This window comes from Marmota marmota, unplaced genomic scaffold, assembly GCF_001458135.2.
Source record: "Marmota marmota marmota unplaced genomic scaffold, marMar, whole genome shotgun sequence".
Taxonomy (NCBI): Eukaryota; Metazoa; Chordata; class Mammalia; order Rodentia; family Sciuridae; genus Marmota; species Marmota marmota.
The window spans coordinates 9,130,707-9,149,014 of record NW_025999949.1 but is presented as its reverse complement, the minus strand read 5'-3'; the positions used below and the strand labels follow the sequence as shown (position 1 = coordinate 9,149,014).

General features: G+C 38.6%; 1 pseudogene; it reads left to right on the top strand.

Annotated features, from left to right (window-relative positions):
* The first annotated feature begins 251 nt into the window (after window positions 1-251).
* The window catches only part of LOC107142765, a 33,579-nt pseudogene continuing 15,522 nt past the window's right edge, over window positions 252-18,308 (top strand).

The following is an 18,308-nucleotide window of genomic DNA, read 5'->3' as shown; positions in this document are numbered from 1 at the left end:
CCACGTTGTTGGTTTCCCCCCCCTGGAATATTGTCTCTGTTGAAAAACTAGCTTCACAAAGAAGGTGGCAGCAGGAAAATTTCAGAATCCAAAGCTTAAAAATAAGTCTTGGGCAGTGTGGTGTTATTTTCTGTCTCTGGGAGGGATCATCTGGTGTCTGAGGCCTGGGGACAGAAGCAAAGTCCCCAGCCACCCATCCAGGAGATGTCACTCTCAGTAGCATCTGGTGTCCTGAACTATGCTCGCCCAGGATGACGGTGAGTAAGGAGCATAAGGTCACAGAGGCCCCCTGACCCTCTGGGAGACAGAGCTCTCCCTGAGCAGACCCTGGGGCTGCAACGGCCAGGGGAGAATCATGTCAATGACTCCCTGCCTGCGGTCCCTGAGGTCCTGGGGCAGGGATGTAGGAAGTAGCTAGTGTCATAAGACGTCCCCATCCCCAGCCAGACTGGGTGCCTGGCTAAGCGAGGAGAAAGACAGTGTCCCTCTTCAGGGCCTGGCCCCTGCGCCTGGTCTCACTTCCTCCCCAGCACTGCCTGGAAGGGGAGCAAGTGACACCCAGGGGAAGGCCGGGAAGTGAGGCCACCGTCACATTCAAGTTCAGGGTGCGACAGCTCCGTCTGCCCCCCAACAGGACCCATACTCAGCTCCCCTTTATGGGCCATGTCCCTTCTGAGAGTCACGCCCTGCCCTTAATAGGCACAAGGACCCAGAAGTTCCAGGGACACGTCCAGGTTTAGGCCCTCAGATCCGGAAGTTCCTCAGACATCCATGTTTAGGCCCCCGGATCCGGATCCAGAAGTTTCAAAGATGCACGTCCATGTTTAGATGCCCGGATCCAGAAGTTCCTCGGGCACACATCCATGTTTAGGCCGTAGCACCCAGAAGTGCCTCAGGTGCACATCCATGTGTAGGCTCTATGATCCAGAAGTTCCTCAGGTGTCCATGTTTAAGCTCCCGGATCCAGAAGTTCCTCAGGCGTCCATATTTAGGCCCACAGATCCGGTGGTTCCCCAGGTGCATGTCCATGTTTAAGCCCCCAGGTCCAGAAGTTCCTCAGCATCCATGTTTAGGTTCTAGGATCCGGAAGTGCCTCAGCATCCATGTTTAGGCCACAGCATCTGGAAGTTCCTCAGGTGCACGCCCATGTTTAAGCCCCAGGATCCGGAAGTTTGTTGGGTGCACGTCCATGTTTAAGCCCCCGGGTCCGGAAGTTCCTCAGGCATCCATGGTTAGGCTCTAGGATCTGGAAGTGCCTCAGGTGTCCATGTTTAGGCCCCTGGATCCTGCTTTCACTTTTTGAAATTAGATACTGGTGACAATTGTACTACATTTGAATGTACTAAATGGCACTAATCATGCACTTTAAAATAATTAATTTGGATTACATGAGTTTCACTTCAATAGAAAATTTTGAAGATTATGAAATTATAAAGTATGCATTCTTGAAAAAAAAAACATGCTTCCATAATTGTTTCTAGTTAAACTGAAGAGATACCATTGAAGTTCATAGGTGCCAAACTGGTGAAAAGAACAGCTGTGTGATCACTGCGCTGGACATTTCTAGTGATAAGATCAGAGGCTTTCCATATTTGACTAGGATCTGCTTCGTATATTATTCTTTGCTCTGCTATTTTGCTACAAGTCTGCCATTGATTGACTTCTTGACATGCACATAAAATTAATTAGCATCCAACCTCTGAGAATAATTCTCTTAATAGGTTGCTGCTTTCACCATTTAGCCAAGAAAGACATTTTTTTTTCATCATTTAGCCAACCGAGACACATTTCTTTCCACACCATTCCATACTTATTTGGGAAGGCATTTGGTAACACTTATCAGATTGCACATGCCAACAATTAGATGTCAATAGAATTTCTATTCACAATCTTGTATACAAGGAACACATTAGCCAAAATTTCCAGTCCTCTCACAATTTTCTGAACTCATATTTTTTTTTACCAGGGGGTGACTTGAGACACATCAGATAGGCTCACTGCATCTTATGTCCTACTTTCTCCTAAAAAGAGGCAATTATAAAAGCAGAATCAAGATGGAGTGTATTCCCAGCCGACTCTCTTTTCCAATATTTGTTTAACTTTTCTCATAAGGGATACTATTCCTTCAATCACTAACTCAACTTTCTTTCCTTGTTGTTTCACTTCTTTCTTACTCCTAAGATCTGAAGTGAATATCCTTATCTTACAGAACTGACTCAATCTCCCTCCACCATCTTGCACTATACTCCCATCTGATATTGAGCTCCTAGAACACATAAAAATCATTTCCATCTTGGAAACTTTACAATTGCTGTTTCTTCCATTTGGAATATTCTTTCTCAACAATGTCCTTCTTTTTCATCATTCATATCTCAATTATTTGTTAGCTCCCCATGGTAGGCATTCCCAGCTAAAGTGTTCTTCTCAGTCACACTTTACCACTTGACTAACTATTTTTTCTGTCTGTATCTCCTCACTAGATTTCATGGTCTGGACACAAAAGGATTCTGCCTGTCTAGTTCACAGCTGTTTTCACTCTGTTTTGAACAATTAGGAGATACACAATTAATATCTTGGCTAAGTGACTAACAGGCACCAATCATGCAATAATGTAAAATTGCAAATGTGTCATTTCTTATAATAGTAGATACTGGAAAAGATCAGGTATTTATGTGTCTATATACTTATTTGTTTATTTATTTTGGCTAGTTTTTTTTTGGTAGGGGTGGAACTTATAGTTCAGTTTTAAAACTTTACTTTTGAGGGCTGGGGATGTGGCTCAAGTGGTAGTGCGCTTGCCTGGCATGCATGGGGTGCTGGGTTCAATCCTCAGAACCACATAAAAATAAAAAATAAAGATGTTGTGTCCACCAAAAACTAAACAAAAATAAATTCTAAAAAACACTTTACTTTTGAAATAGTGATATCCCAAGAAGTGATATCAAATAAGTCATTCTGTCGATTAAAGTGAACTAAAAAAATAGAGGTCTGGTCTAGAAAGACAGTCATACTATATCTGCTTCTCAGTGGTTATTAAATGTGGGCCTAAAAGAAGTTCCTTGGAAATAGCAAGAAAATCCAGAAGAGTAGAGTCCAGGCAAGAATGGCTCACACTGAAAGGAGACCAAGACAAAAGGGTTTAGTGAAGAAGGATAAGCACAAGTGTGTGGCAACATGCAGAGAAAATTGTACCAGGAATGAGATGCTGCTGAGCCTAAGTAAGAGGAGGACCTAAAGGGATGGGGCCAGAAGTCAGACTGGTGTGAGAGATGTGGATGACCAGAGTGTGACTAAATGTGATTCTTTTACATGCACAGTCACACAAAATTGGTTCTTGCTCTATGTGACCTTGGGCAAAGCTCATATATTTCTTTGAACCTTGGATTTATCATCTATAACTGGAGTATCTCAGATCTACCTTGAAGGTCTGTTTTGAAAACTGAGTGATATGTCATGGGAAAATGCCTAGAACAACCTGAAAATACAATAAATATAGGTCTTATTTCTCCCAGTTGAGAGTTCTTGAAACCAATCTATAGCCCAAAATTAAACATACTGCTCTGAACCAGGACCACATGGCAGAAACAAATTAAAATATCTTAATAATTTTTTAAAATGCTATGTTAAAATAAATAATTTCCATATTTGTATAGAAATTATGTATTTATCTCCTAAAAGCATTGGGTGATATGCCTTACTACAACTGTACATCACTGTGAATTTATGTCCTATTTGTATTTCATCCTAACTTTGAGGGCTTTTCTTTGGAGAGTGTACTTCCTACCTAGCTAATTCACCTACCATCTTGTTTCCTGTTTATTATGCCTCCTAAAAGAACCAATTCACATGCTTTATTTATTTTATTTACATGTGTGTAGGTATGCATGCACATATGTGTGTTTTAGAAGAGTAAAAGTCATTTTGACTCACAGTTTCAGAGCTTTGGTTCATGGTCAGTGGATTCCATTGCTCTGGCCTGAATTGATGCAGAACAGAATGGCAGAAGGGCATGGTGGCAAAAAGCAGCTCAACATATGGCAATAGTGATCTCAGAGAGAACTCTGCCACCAGGACAAAATATAAACCCCAAAGCACATCCCCAGTGACCTATCTCCTCTAGCCACACCCTACCTTTCTACAGTTACCACCAAGTTAATCCATATTAGTGGATGAATCCAGTGATTAGGTTACAATTCATAATCTAATCATTTCACCTCTGAAGCTCATGCCCATTTCACAAAATACATTTAGTCCATTTTCAAGAGTCCCCATTGTCTTAACAGTTCCAGCATTATCTTAAAATCCAAGTTCAAAGTTTCTTGAGACTCAAGGCAAACCCTCTAATGAGCCCCTATAAAAATCAAAAGCAAGTTACATATATCTGATATATAATGGCACACAGTAAACATTTCCATCCACATGGAAGAAAATAGAGGCATAGAAAAAGGTATGGAAACAAATCCAGACCAAAATTCAGATGGGCAAACAAGTTCTGTAGCTCCACGTCCAGCACCTGGAGCACGTGGCATCATAATGTTCTCTTCAAAGGGCTTGTGTTGTTCTTCCCCCAATGGCTTTGGGGGTTGTATCCCACATGACCTCTCTCTTGGTTTGTTTTAGCTGAATTTCTCCAGCTTTCCTCAGCTGATGTCCCATAGCACTGGCATCTCTTAATCTCAGGGGTCTCCACTGCAGCTGCAGCTTCCTTCTTAACATCTTCACACATTGCCCTTTCAAGGGACTGCAATCCTCTTACACTTACTGACCTCCCAGGCCTTCCTTTGAAATCTTGGTGGAAGGCTCTTTTTATGACCCCCTAATTCCAGCATCTTGCAAAACCAGCACCACTTGGTTGATACCAAAGTCTGTGGCCATCTCAAGCAATAGCCAAGCATTCAGGGACCCCCTTCAATAGTCTCTGAGTGCCTGGTGGCTGAGCATGGTGGTACAACTTCCTAGGCCCCCTGTACAAGCATCGTGCATCCAGTGCCTCTTTTCATTGTCTCTCTTACTTTTATACCCTTGAGCCTGAGATACTTGTAGTCTTGCCAATTCCTGAGATGCCCTCAGGCCATCTTTCCTATTATCTCTGAGTAAAATATTTTGTAATCTCATTAATAACCACACCTTTCTTAGTCCCAGTTTTACTTGCACTTTTCTGGCAAAACTCCAAGTTTTTCAAATCTTTCTGCTCTGCTTTTATCACAGTAAATTTGTCTAAAAGCCACCAGCAATATCCATGCCACCACCCGAATCCTATGCTGCCTTGAAATTTCCTCTGCCTGATTAATTTGTCCATCATCTTTAAATTCAGTCTCACAGAAAGTCTCAGGACATAGGCAAATGTAGACAACTGCTCAACGTCTTCATGTGTTTGTGAACATAACACAAATGGCCTCTGATTCAATTTCCAATAGAGTCAAGAAAGACTCTAAAATCTCAAGAGCCAGGCCTTTACTGTTTACGGTTGTGAGCACCCACCAGAATTGACCTTTAACTCTGCTTACAACATTCTAAAGATTTTCCGGTCTGCATCTCTAAACTTATCAAAATTTTGGCCACAAATTCCAAAAAGCAAAGCTCCAGAAGTTTCTGAACCACATATTCAGGTTAGTGACAACAACAACCCCACTTCTTGGTACCAATTTCTGTTTTAGTCAGCTTTTGCATTGCTGTGACTAAAAGACCTAACAATAACAACAGAGAGGAGGAAAGGTTTATTTTGATTCATGGTTTCTGAGGCTTACTTAGCCCATGGTCATCCACGGCTCTGGTTTATAATTCTTGGTTCAAGCCTGTGATAGTCACAGCAAATGTTAGATATTCATTTTACATTTTAATTCTTTAGGAACGCTGAACACAAATTTACAGTGTCTTTTGACCACAATTTCTAGGCACCCCAGACATGTTGAACATTTCAGAAACTGTAGGCTCCCTGGCAGTTTTCATTAATGACCTCCTAGCTTAGGTGCTTTACCTCAGTCTGTAGATGACATTTGTCTTATGGGGCAGTTCCCCCATGACTTCCCTTTCCTCAGGTATAGGGGGAGAAACCAAAGAGAGTGCATCCTTTTTCTTTGGAGACTGTCAGCTGGAGCAGAATCAAACATCCCAGGCCCAGTCAACATGGGACTGGGACTTTTTAGCCTGAAACACACACAGGAAGCCATTCAAAATCCTTCATAGCAGCTGCAGCTCTCTATCAGCCTTTTAGAGTTTAAAGATCTTGACTTCCTGTCACTTGGCATAGCAATGCCTGAGTTCATACCCAGTCTCTGAATCTGGTTCTCTATCCTCTTATTGATGATTCTATGAGTTCCTGGTATCCTTGAAAAGGAATGTCTTCCCCTATTGAAGCTAGTAGGAACCCAGTAACGATGCTCCCTGGCTGAGCTGGCACTTCCTGACAGAATTATTTGTGACTCCTGGCAAATTTCAGGAGGGAAATTAAAAAAAAAAAAAAAAAAAGTCTCACCAGAGTTTCTGTTGTCAATGACTATCATTCTGAGAACATTCTCCAGGGAAAGGGAACACTGCAGGGAAAAAAAAATTGCATTGCAATTTAGGTTGCCACTCCATGTAATAATGGGGAAATGGTATTACTTTACTGGTAATTAACTTTTTTTAAAAAACAAAGCCCCATGTAAAATGTCAACTGGACTCTGTTTATTGAAACGTATCAACACATTAGACAACTCAGCCTTGTTGATTTACCCAAGACAGTGAAACTGACGAATTTCAATTGAGCCTGTTACAAATCTGGCTCCAACTTGTAACGACAACTATTTTGAGTCAAGACTGAGGAGGACTCTATATGTATATGTATATTTTCCTGCCCCTGATGAGAGACACAGACATATGAGAAAGTTGTTTATTCTTTGAGGACCAAACATCATACTGAGTCCCTTTGAAATGTTAAAATTTGATGCCTTAGGCCTGTTATCTGCACGTGAGAAAAAGGATACTGTGGCTTCAAGAGAAGTGGAGAGGAGGGAGTGAAATGAGAAGAAAAACACGGAGAGGAATGATAAACCGGATTTTAATGACAAAGTCACTTTGCCAACTGTAACGCGGGTGCTGGGTAAGCTGATCTGACTTCATTAGGTGATAGCCGGCCTCCCACAGCCATCATCAGCCTGGAAGAGAGCCATACGTGTTGGTCGCACAAATGGACATTGATTTTTCAATAAACTGGAACCCAAAGCCAACATCGCTCCAGTGATATCTTTTCTCAGGAGACAGTATTTCTCGCTCATGCCTGGCACCATGTCTCAGCTCTTATATTACAAGAATTACATGGGTGAAGCAGAGTAGAAAACATCAGCTCACTTAAGTCATGTGATAAATGAGGCAATTAAGTCAATTAGATGCACAGTTACTGAGTTATATCTGTTTTGCTTTGCAAAATATCATTTTAAACAGGATCATCTGTCTTACCATATTTGACAGCATTAGAATTCTGTGGGGCAGAAAAACTGTGGTTCATTACTCTATGAAAACAAGTGTGTACTTTCCTAACCGGGTAAAGTAACCTTGGTCTTTAAGTTGGAGATTGTGATTCCTTAACCCTTTCTCTATTAGAAGATAGAACACATTTTTTTTATTTGCTGTTTGCTTACACTTCTTCAAATATGTAGCTTTTCTACTGGTAGTGATGTGATTGGGAGATTAATAGATGGAACTTAAACTTTTTCCAACATGTGATTGACCAAAGGATGACCTGACATTCTTACCTAAGAGAAGAGTGCCAGGGCCTGGTGGCTTAATGCAGTCCACCAACAATCCCATTCCCTTGGTAGGCAGAATTTGTTACTCCATGTAATAATGGGAAAATGGTATTACTTTGTTACTGGGGAAGAGGTTTGTCATCTGCAAAGGAGCTAAGGAGACTTCTGGGAAAGGAAAACATGATATGACCCTTTGATTTTGGAGATTCAATGCCTCTAGAGTTTGCAGTGTGCTTAGTAGTCCTATATGAGGCATACGGGCAGATCAACACACCAGGAACTGTTAGGGGAAACTAACTATGAGGAAGGTAATACTGGACTAGTGGCCAAAGTGAGAATACTATTTAGAAATAGACCATAAGCAATTTGTCCCTGTACAAATTGTGTTCTCTTTGTTTTAATAACAAGCATCAGAATTTAAAAGTCATGATATTTCACATATAAATATAGATTCACATATAAATGGGATGCACAGGGCACATGCTCCACAGCTTCAAAGCAACTGTGTAGGAGGATACACTCACCTACACATCCCTGTTTCTTTCATTTCAATTACTTTTGAACCCAGCAGATGGTTGACCTCTTGACTTTTTGCCTGGATGATTTGGGGGGAAAGTGCCAATACTCTTATGGAATGGAGCAGAGATGGAAGGCCGCAGCTGACTTAGCCTCCTGGAGTTATAACTAAGAAACTTTGGCTGAACACCTGAGGAAAGCCTAAGAGGTCTAACCCCAGAAACAGTGTTGGCTGGATTGAACATAAACATGAGTTATGACTTCACACTCTAAAAGGTGGGATCCAGGTGGCAAAAGACAAGGATATCAAAAGTGGGTGTTTTAGTCATAGAATGTGTAAATCTTAAATTTGAAATAAATCATCAAATTGACTTTAGAGTAACCAGGTTAAATGCCAATCAAGAGTTCATGAGGGGGTCTATGTGTCCTTCCTTTGTTTCCCAGCCTGTGACTTTCAGGTGGCTTCCCAGCCTGTAACTTTTCTCCATCCCTAACCCTGAGAATCCTTTCTCTTTGTCTCCAAAACAATCAATTCAAAATTTGAAACTGCATATGGTTTTCAGGGAGGCTGCCTGGAGAGAGACAGGGTCTCCACCAGCTACCCTGCCTTACCTATAGACTCTACCTCCACCAGCAGGAGTTCCTAAAAACACCAAGAGTATTCATACAAGTCAGCACTGATCATTACTGATCTTTTTAAGTTTTGCTAATTTGATAGAGAAAAATAGCTCATTGACACATAGAGTTGAATTCTTGTGAGCACTAGTGATTTTAAGCACATTTTCAGATGTATGTAGTAATTTGTATTTTTTAAAAAAACTTCCAGTTTATTATTGCCCAATTTTCTTATTAGGTTATTTGCTTTTCCTTATTGAACTATGTGAACCTTAAGATGGTTTTCCTTTTCTGATGTATTTTTTGCACACATTTTCTCCCAGTCTGTTATTTACCTTCTAAGTTTGCTGATAATCTTTTCTGAATTTTTATTTAGATAAATCCATTCATTTTTAAATGGTTTTTAGACTTGATGCTTCTCACTATTCCCCTCCATTTAATTATTCTTAAAATAATCTTAAAATAATCTCCTGTTCTTTTATTCAAAAAGTGTGTAGCTTTTTGTGTTGGTATTTGATTACTTATTATTTGGAAGCTATTTTTTACAGTTTGGGGAAGAAGAGATATAATTTTTAAAAAACAAATGAAGGGGTGATTATCTCAGTGCCATATTCTAATTATTCTGAAATTTAAATTGAATATGAATTTTAATTAAAAATATTTTTGAAAATGAATTCAAACTTGAAATTTAAATATTTGGAATTGAAATATAAATTTAAACTTGTATCTTAAGTTGATAGGTGTCTTTTTTATTTTTGGCTTGTTTGGAAATATCATAAGTAATTTCTTTACTTAGAATAATTGGTTTTAACTTTTTAATGTTCAACTTAACATATCTGTACTTGTGTTTATATATGAGACTGATCTATTCCCCCCACCCCACTTTTTTAATGAATTTTGTAATAGGACTACAGAACTTAATGGAATGAACTTTAAAGTTTTTCAACATTTTTAATACTTTTGAAAGTTTATTTAAAAGAGGAATGACCACCAAAAGACACAAGGAGGAGAGGGCTATCTACAGCCAAGTATAAAGGCTTCAGAAGAAATCAGCCCTGATGACATTTTAATCTTGATATTCATGCTTCCAGAACCATGAGAAAATATATTTCTGTTTTTCAAGCCACCTAGTCTATAGTACTTGGTTATGGCAGCCCTAAAAAACTAATACATTTCTCCCTACCCCACTTCCCTGCCTGTAGAAAGTACTAATTTACTTCTGTCTCGATAGATTTTGCTATTCTAAATATTTCTTACAATATATGATTGCCATATCTTGCCATTTTGTCTTTCTTAGCTCAACAATTTCAAGGTGTATTCATGATGTAGCACTTATTAGTACTTTATTTCTTTTATGGCTGAATAATATTCCATAATATGTAGACACCATATTTTATTCAGTATTCATTAGTTGATAATTGGTGATGACTTTGATATAAGGGATGAGTGAGGCAACTATGTCAAGGATGGCTTCTACATTTCTAGTTAGAGAAATAAACTGAATGGACGCCATTTATTGAGGTGGTAAGGAGCAGAAGAAGAGTATATTAGAGAGTAGTTTGGGGTAGTGACTAATTATCTGGTCTAGGCAGAACTGTGTTCTTCTTACTCTATTATCTGTCTCCAATAAATCAGGATGGTGATAAAATCTAAGTCGTTTAATGGTTTCTTCCTTTTTCCTTTCTCCATATGTTATGATTTGGATGTTAAGTGTCCCCCAAAAGCTCATGTGTGAGACAATGCAAAAAAGTTTGAAATTATTGGGTTATAAAAGGTTTAACCTAATCAGTGCATTAGGCTCTGAAAGGGATTAACTTGGTAGTAACTGTAGGCAGATAAGTTGTGGCTGAAGAAGGTGGGTCTCTGAGGGCACACATTTGGGGTTTATATTTTATCATGGTGAGGAGTCCCCTCACCCCTGCTTCTTGGTGCCATATACCCAGCTGCTTTCCTCCACCACACATCTCGGGCCCTAAGTAATGAAGTTGGCCATCAATGGACTGAGACCTGTGAAACCATGAGCCCCAAATAACTTTTCCTCCTAAAATTGTTCTTGTCAGGTCTCTTGGTCACAGCAGTGAAAAAGTTAACTAAAAGACCATTTCCAAAAGGAAATTATTTTTGGCCACTTCTAGCCCAAGGATGTGCCCTATGGTCATGTGAGAAATTCCTGAAACACACAGGAACTACAGGCAAAGACTCTTTATATATATAAATATATAACTGAGTTTTAGTACTAAGCCATCCACAGTATTAAAATTCTATCAACAAGCCAAGTGATCTTTCCTCTTAGACTCTCAGAACATTCCCATTATTTTTGAATATGATTATGAAAATGGGTGTGCATTTTAGATAATTAAGAATAAGTACAAAAGGATATAAAGGAAAATTCAAACTATTTATGATCTCCCCACCCATAGATAAAGAGTTATTAACATTTGAAATATTTTTTATATATTAATTTTACAAAAATATCTCTTAAACTCAGGGGTTATATTCCTAAAAGAATTGTGGTTGGCAAAAAGTGATTGTCATGCTCAAAGTTCCATGAAAAATACAGATTTAAGGATAAAATATTAAATTGCATTGGATTAGTTTTAAAAACAAATAAAATAGAAATTTAGAACACATATACTTATAAATCTTAAAAACTTGCTTTGTTGGCCATTTTCAGTCCGGCACGGTGGTGCACACCTATAATCCCAGCAACCTGGGAGGCTGAGACAAGAGGATCATAAGTTCAAAGCCAACCCTAGTAAGTTAGCAAGGCCCTCAGCAACTTAGCAAGATCCTATCTGAAAATAAAAAATAAAAAGACTGATGATATGGCTCAGTGGTGAAGTGCTCCTAGGTTCAATCCCTTGTAAACACACACACACACACACACACAAAAATTCTAAGTCACCTTCTATAATTATACCAAAAAATACCAAAAAAATTGCTCCAATATCATGATCTGCTAGAGTTTTACATTATGCAGATTATCACATTTTTTAAAGAAGGTTTTACTGTGTTAAATGTCTTTTGCATTCATGGTCTCCACCATTTGTTTTTGCAATTAGCGGCAAAATGCTGGAGTATTCTTCACCTTCACCTCTTGCCTTGTCCCCACCCTTCACAATTTTCATTGGGCTTAAGTATCCATTACTTTGGGTATGGCCTTCAATTCCTCCAGTAAAAGGGTAAGTTCTCTTTTTCACTGTAGTTGTCCATAGACTAGTTTAAATGGACTGCAGGAAGAGTTCATGATAATTCTGATCTTTTGTTTAAGAGAACCTCACAAAACTGGGGATGATGACGATGATGGTAATGGCATAGGACAACACTGTTCAGACTGTTAAATTAAGACATTCTAATACAAACTAAACCATCAAAGTCAGAATTTTATATATTTTCGTATGATTGGAATTTATTATTTCTGTCATCTGTACTTTTCACTTTAGTCTATAAGAACTTCTGTATGCTTAAAAGTTATAGAATGATATAGTCCATTGAAAAATGAAAATAAGCATGAACATATTTTATGGTAGAGTGTTTTGTTTCGTGAGGAAAATAGATTTCACTGTTCTGTGACATTCCCTCCAGGAGAAAGAAGCCATAAACATCTTCCTGCTTGAAATTTTCATGTGGTCATGTTCCAAGTATAATCTACCTGGCTGTCTCTCAAGGCTATCATGAATTTTGTGTCTCTTCAGGCTGGTGCTAGAAAGAATAAAAATAAAATGTCAAAATTGGGTGATTGTAGCTCATCAAACCTCATCTATATGAATATACTGGTACATAATAGTCTTGTGCAATAGAACCTAGGATGATCCAATCTCATGGCTCAAAAGCCAATTAGCAACTGTCAGTCTGATGATGCAAATGAAAATAAAATACTGATCAGCATAAAAAGATGAATTTTGTGGGGGGAAAAAAAAGTTAGTGTAACTGTCATTACTTGTTAATATCCCTTTTTGCCACGAGGTAATGGTGGAAACATGGCTAGAGTTTGAGCCACCTCTGGAAAAATTTCATCCATTCAGATTGCGCATGATTCATTTGTTTCAGAAAAGGTCAAAATACCAAGACTGTTTTTGAAACTTACTTCAGCCAAAAATCTATTTTTTTTTCACATTGAATTTAAGCTACTATATTTTCAAATATCTTTTAGAATATTTAACATAGTTCTAGCTCACTGTTATACATAATGAATTTTATATATTAATTTTTAACTTGAAATAATGTTTTATTTAAGAAGATTAATATTTTTACGTTCATAGTATTCATATACTTTGTTTAATTACTTAACATTTTGTGAAAATATGGATTTGAGAGACTGTTTATAATTACTAAACTAGAAAGAAGTTAGATTTTATTCCCTAGAACATACAGGCTAGACCAGAAATTACCTCCCAGAATCATATTCATATCACAAATTTTGTTTAAATAAAACTCTAATCTTCTAGCCTAGGAAAGAGAGATACTACATTCAAGAGATTTATGACGACATATCTGACAGCTGGAGACTGAATTGTAAGTACCAGTGCCTGGAAATAATAATATATCATCCTTTGAATAAAGTTTTGATTTACATTTTCATGTCTGTGATTATAATCAAAGTTATGTTGAAAATTTACCTCAACCTCTGCAAGACTTTTCTAGTTCAACCCATAAAGTTGCATTGATTCATTCATTTAGTTATTCAACAACTATTTCATGTGGACACTGATGACAGAAATGGAATCAGGAAAATTTCATTCATTCATTCTATAAATATTCACTAGGCACCTACTATGTGTCAGGCATTGTTCTAGATGATTGAGAAACATCTGTGAAAATTCCAGACAAAATTCCAGCCTTCAAGGTACCTATGTTTCATTTGGGAAATTTAGGTAGGGTAGATTTTTAAATAACTGATAGATAATATATATTATGCATTTTGTTGGAAAGTGAAAAACATTGTTTGAAAACAAATAGGGCAAGGTGGGCAGGGATTGACCATTTAAATAGGATGTTGATAGCTGTCATCATTGGAAAGTTGACATGTGAGCAAAGACAGAGACTGTGTGAGCCATGCACATATCCCTAGGGTAAAGGCAACAGCTATGCAAAGACTCTGAGGTGGAATTGTGTTTGCTATATTTGAGGCCCAGAAAAGAGACCCAGTGGATCTAGAAATAAGTGAGTAAGAAAGAAAATCATATGAGATGAGGATAGAGAGAGATGAGAAAAGAGCAAGTCAGGTCCTAATGGAGGGATGTGGGCTTTTATTCTGAGGGAAACGGGCAGCCATTCATGAGTGAAGGAGTGACATGAGCTGGCAAAGGCCCCACAAGTATTCCCACAAAGGGTTTTGGTAGCTTTCTATCTTGTGAATTTACTGATTTTGCTACTTTTGCTTTCTGCCCATCAATCCTCTTTGATATTTCCCCTTACAGTATTTCACATTCATTGATCTTCCATCATTTATTTAAGTCTTTTATAATTTGCATCCCTTTATAAAGAACTAGTTTATCATTTTTATTTTTGTTTTTCATTCTCCTTTCAATTATTTTGCTACTACAATAGAATGAATATGAATAACATTATCTAATTCTCAGAATTCTCCAATTAAACTGTATCATTTTGATTTATTCCCACCAGTCTCCAAGTGAATGATATTCTCTGAAATAACTATCTTTTAGCAACTGGATAGCATAGGCCTACATATGCCCCACTTGTCAACTGCAGGCAGACTCACCATTTCCTAATATATTTTTAACCGGCGTCTCACATCCTTTGAGTTGCTTTGTCATCTCTTCTAAATTTAAGTTTTTCTGCCATTTAGCTCCATGAGAGACTAATAGAAATAATTTTTTAAAAAATTTTTATTTCCATGTACTGTGAAAATAGAATAAGGCAATGAAAAGAATTGGTTCAATGAGCCTTTAATATTCAATAAAAACAGAAGCAACATTCATTTCAACGCTTTATGACTCATTGAGTCCTCTAATTGGGATTTTAAATTGCTTATTTAAAGGGCATAGATGGCAGCGGAGAGGGTTTCCTGTCACATTTTACAAGAATGTCCATTGTATGATGACCGCTGTTCAAGACCACTATGCCAACCTGAGTGACAAGGAAAAGAACTTCTCCTCCAGACGAATCAGATCACAACTACATTCAAGAAATTTCTAAGCAGACCTGGACTGCATATTGTTTTAGTATCAGATCTCCGAAAAGAAGATCCTGGGATAAGGATTCTAACTCAAATGCTTTGTTTAGCAAATACAGACAATGCTGAAAAAGTGGGAAAGTGACACAGTAAACAGAAGGTGGTCAATAAAGGATATGCTCCTGAGCCAACTACTGCAGCAGATAGCTAGAAGTTATTCTTACAGGGGAATGCTGATAATGGTATATGTTATGGTTTGGATATGAGGTGTCCCCCAAAGCTCCTGTGTTAATTCAAGAGGTGAATGATTATGTTATGAGAGGCATAACCTAATCAATAGATTAATCAATCAAATTATGGATTAGTAATTTGAATGGACTATCTGGTAGATGAAAGCAGGTGGGGTATGACTGGAGGAAGTTAGGTCACTAGGTGCTTGCCTTTGGGGTTTGTATTTTATCCATGGCCCATTAGCTTGCTCGCTTCCTGGCTACTTTGGGGTGAGCAGCTTCCCTCCATTATCCCTTTTTGAAGTTCTGCTAGGGCAATGAAATCAACTGATCATGGACAGAACTTCTGAAACTGTGGGCTCCAAGATAGACTTTTCCTTCTCTAAGTTGTTCTTATCAGGTATCTCAGTCACAGTGATAAAAGCCTGACAACCCAGTGTAAAATATATGCCTTAGAATCATCCCAACATTAATTTCTTGAATGTGGTAGAAAGAGCTAATCCATGAGTTCACTGGCAGTCGAAAGTCAGAACAAATGGAGACACCTGAGTGGTATGGGTTGGTCATGAGAGCATCTGCTTCACATCTAGAGCACCCTCCAGGTGTTTGCTGCACAATTAACAAAAAACGATAGTGTGAGGGGTCCCTCTGTGGAGTTGTGCGGTTTGACCCTTCTAATCTAGGGTCCAGCTTAGTGTACATAACTACTAGTTTTTTGGTCCATGTGACATATGAATCCATCAAATTATCTGATAAATAAAGTTCTACAATTAGCTATCCCAAAAATCTACAGTAAAGGCCTGACATTCATACCTCCCTTTACTGGTGACAAGTCCTGCTTTCTCACATGTTGAAGTATAATATTAGAGAAGCACGGAGAGGCAAGCTTATAAAGCAGGGTTTATTTTAAAAAGGGAGGGAGAAGAGAGCTATAGCTGGTACCCCAAGAAGTGAGGTGTTCTGCCTTTTTGTATATCCTAGGCTTCCTTTGTTCTGCTCTCTTCCCCTTATCCATCCCCTTGCTGCTTATGTGACTAGGCTCAGGAAATGCCTGGTGGGATGGCCAAAAGGTGGGAAACAGGTGGGCTGAAGGGGCAGTGGGGAGTGATCCAGGGAGGACTAATTAACAACTCCCTGGAGGGAGGGACAATCCCTGAGACAGGTTACCTTAGCAACAGGTTGGAGCAGGGGCAGGTTATATTGATAAGGGTGGAGGAAGGGCTCTGAAGGAATTGACATTTCAATTTCTCCATTCTCCAGATCCAACCCTTGCGTGTATCTGCTTGTCTAATTCTGGCTTCAACGTTAGCCACCATGCTTCAATTACAGAAATTTCCAAGTAGTTCCCATGGAGCAATAAACCCAGATGACCCACATGAGACTGAATCTTTAAGCTTATTGTCCTTTATTTCTATAGTGTTATTTTTACTAATTGGTCTCATCAGTCCTACATAGAGAATCTAAATCTGTACCAATTAGTATGATTTCCTAGACCAAAGTGAAGACTGATTAGTTACAGGCAAGGTGAAAAGCCAAGGATATTTGTTCCCAGTAAACGCACTTTGTATTTTAGGTCATATTCTCTTTTCTGTACTAAAATGCAGAGAAATACACACACCACCCACATCCACCCACCCCCTGCCCACACACACACACAACCATTATTTAACAAACGCCTGAACCAAGAAGGATACCCTATGTCTGATGCTAGGTATAATCATATGAGTAACACATAGTAGTAGCAGCTCACATGAAGCTCATGCATAAGATGAAATCAGACCATTACACTACAATGTGTGGGTTTCTGAGAAAATTACGCATTCTATCAATAGTCTTGACAGATTAGTGCTTATCTAATTTTTCTAACTCTGGGAATTATTATTTAACTATAAAAGTCAAGGTGGATTTATCTAGTCTAGGCATCCACATCCAATGAAATAGCTCATTTCATTTCACTAGCTTGGGATCTTATAAAAACAAGAGAAAATTTTGAACATGTGTGAACCTCTCCATTGACATAAGAACTGTATAAATTTGCCATATTTAAACTTAAAGCCAGATTGAAAGGACACTCGCAAAGTCTATGTAAAGTTCAAGGACCACATTACACACCAGAATCCCACTCAAGAGATTTATTGTCAGAGCATGGAACAAACTGACAAGGCTGTCCCTCCAAGGAGAGCATCAGTCTATAGGCACTCACAGAACAGCTTTATAGTTCACAAGAGGAATGTCACAAGCATGTCAATGGCTGAGTAGGTCAACCCTTTAGCAGGCACACATTCTTACAGGAGGCTAAGCAGCATTGCCTCTCTAGATACAATGGCTCCTAAATTGAAACTTAGGAGTACCTAGATAAAAGTGGCACCCGACCTAAAATGACAGATCTGATGCCAATATTCCTCCTTCTTTGTTTTTATAGATATGGGGTATGAGGGTATGAGGATGATGGTCTTTCTTCTGTAGCTTCTTTCTGCTGGTTAGGGGTGAAGAATCTCATTCCTATAAAGGGAATCATGAAGGGTTTTAGGTGGGGGTGATACTACCAGTTATTGGTGACAAGTTCTGCTTCCTCATATGTTGAAGTTTGAACATTAGAGAATCACACCAAGGCAAGCCTAGGACATATTAAAAAGGGGTAACATAGACTTCTCCTTGGAGGGAGAAGGGGGCCATAGCTGATATCCTAGTATCCCAAGAAGCAAGATGTTCTGCCCTTTTTATATGTCCTAGGTTTCCTTTGTTCTCCTGTCCTCTTCCCTACTGACTAGGCATGAGTAGACCTGGGATGGCCAAAGGTGGGAAATAGGTGGGCTGAAGGGAGAAGGGCATGATGGAGCAGCCAAGCACACATTAATTAACAACTTTATAGCTTCCTATAAAGAGGGGCAATTCCTAGGACAGGTTTATTTATTTATTTATTTTTATTGTTGGTTGTTCAAAACATTACATAGTTCTTGATATATCATCTTTCACACTTTGCTTCAAGTGGGTTATGAACTCCCATTTTTAGCCCATATACAGATTGCAGAATCACATCAATTACACATCCATTGATTTACATATTGCCATACTAGTGACTGT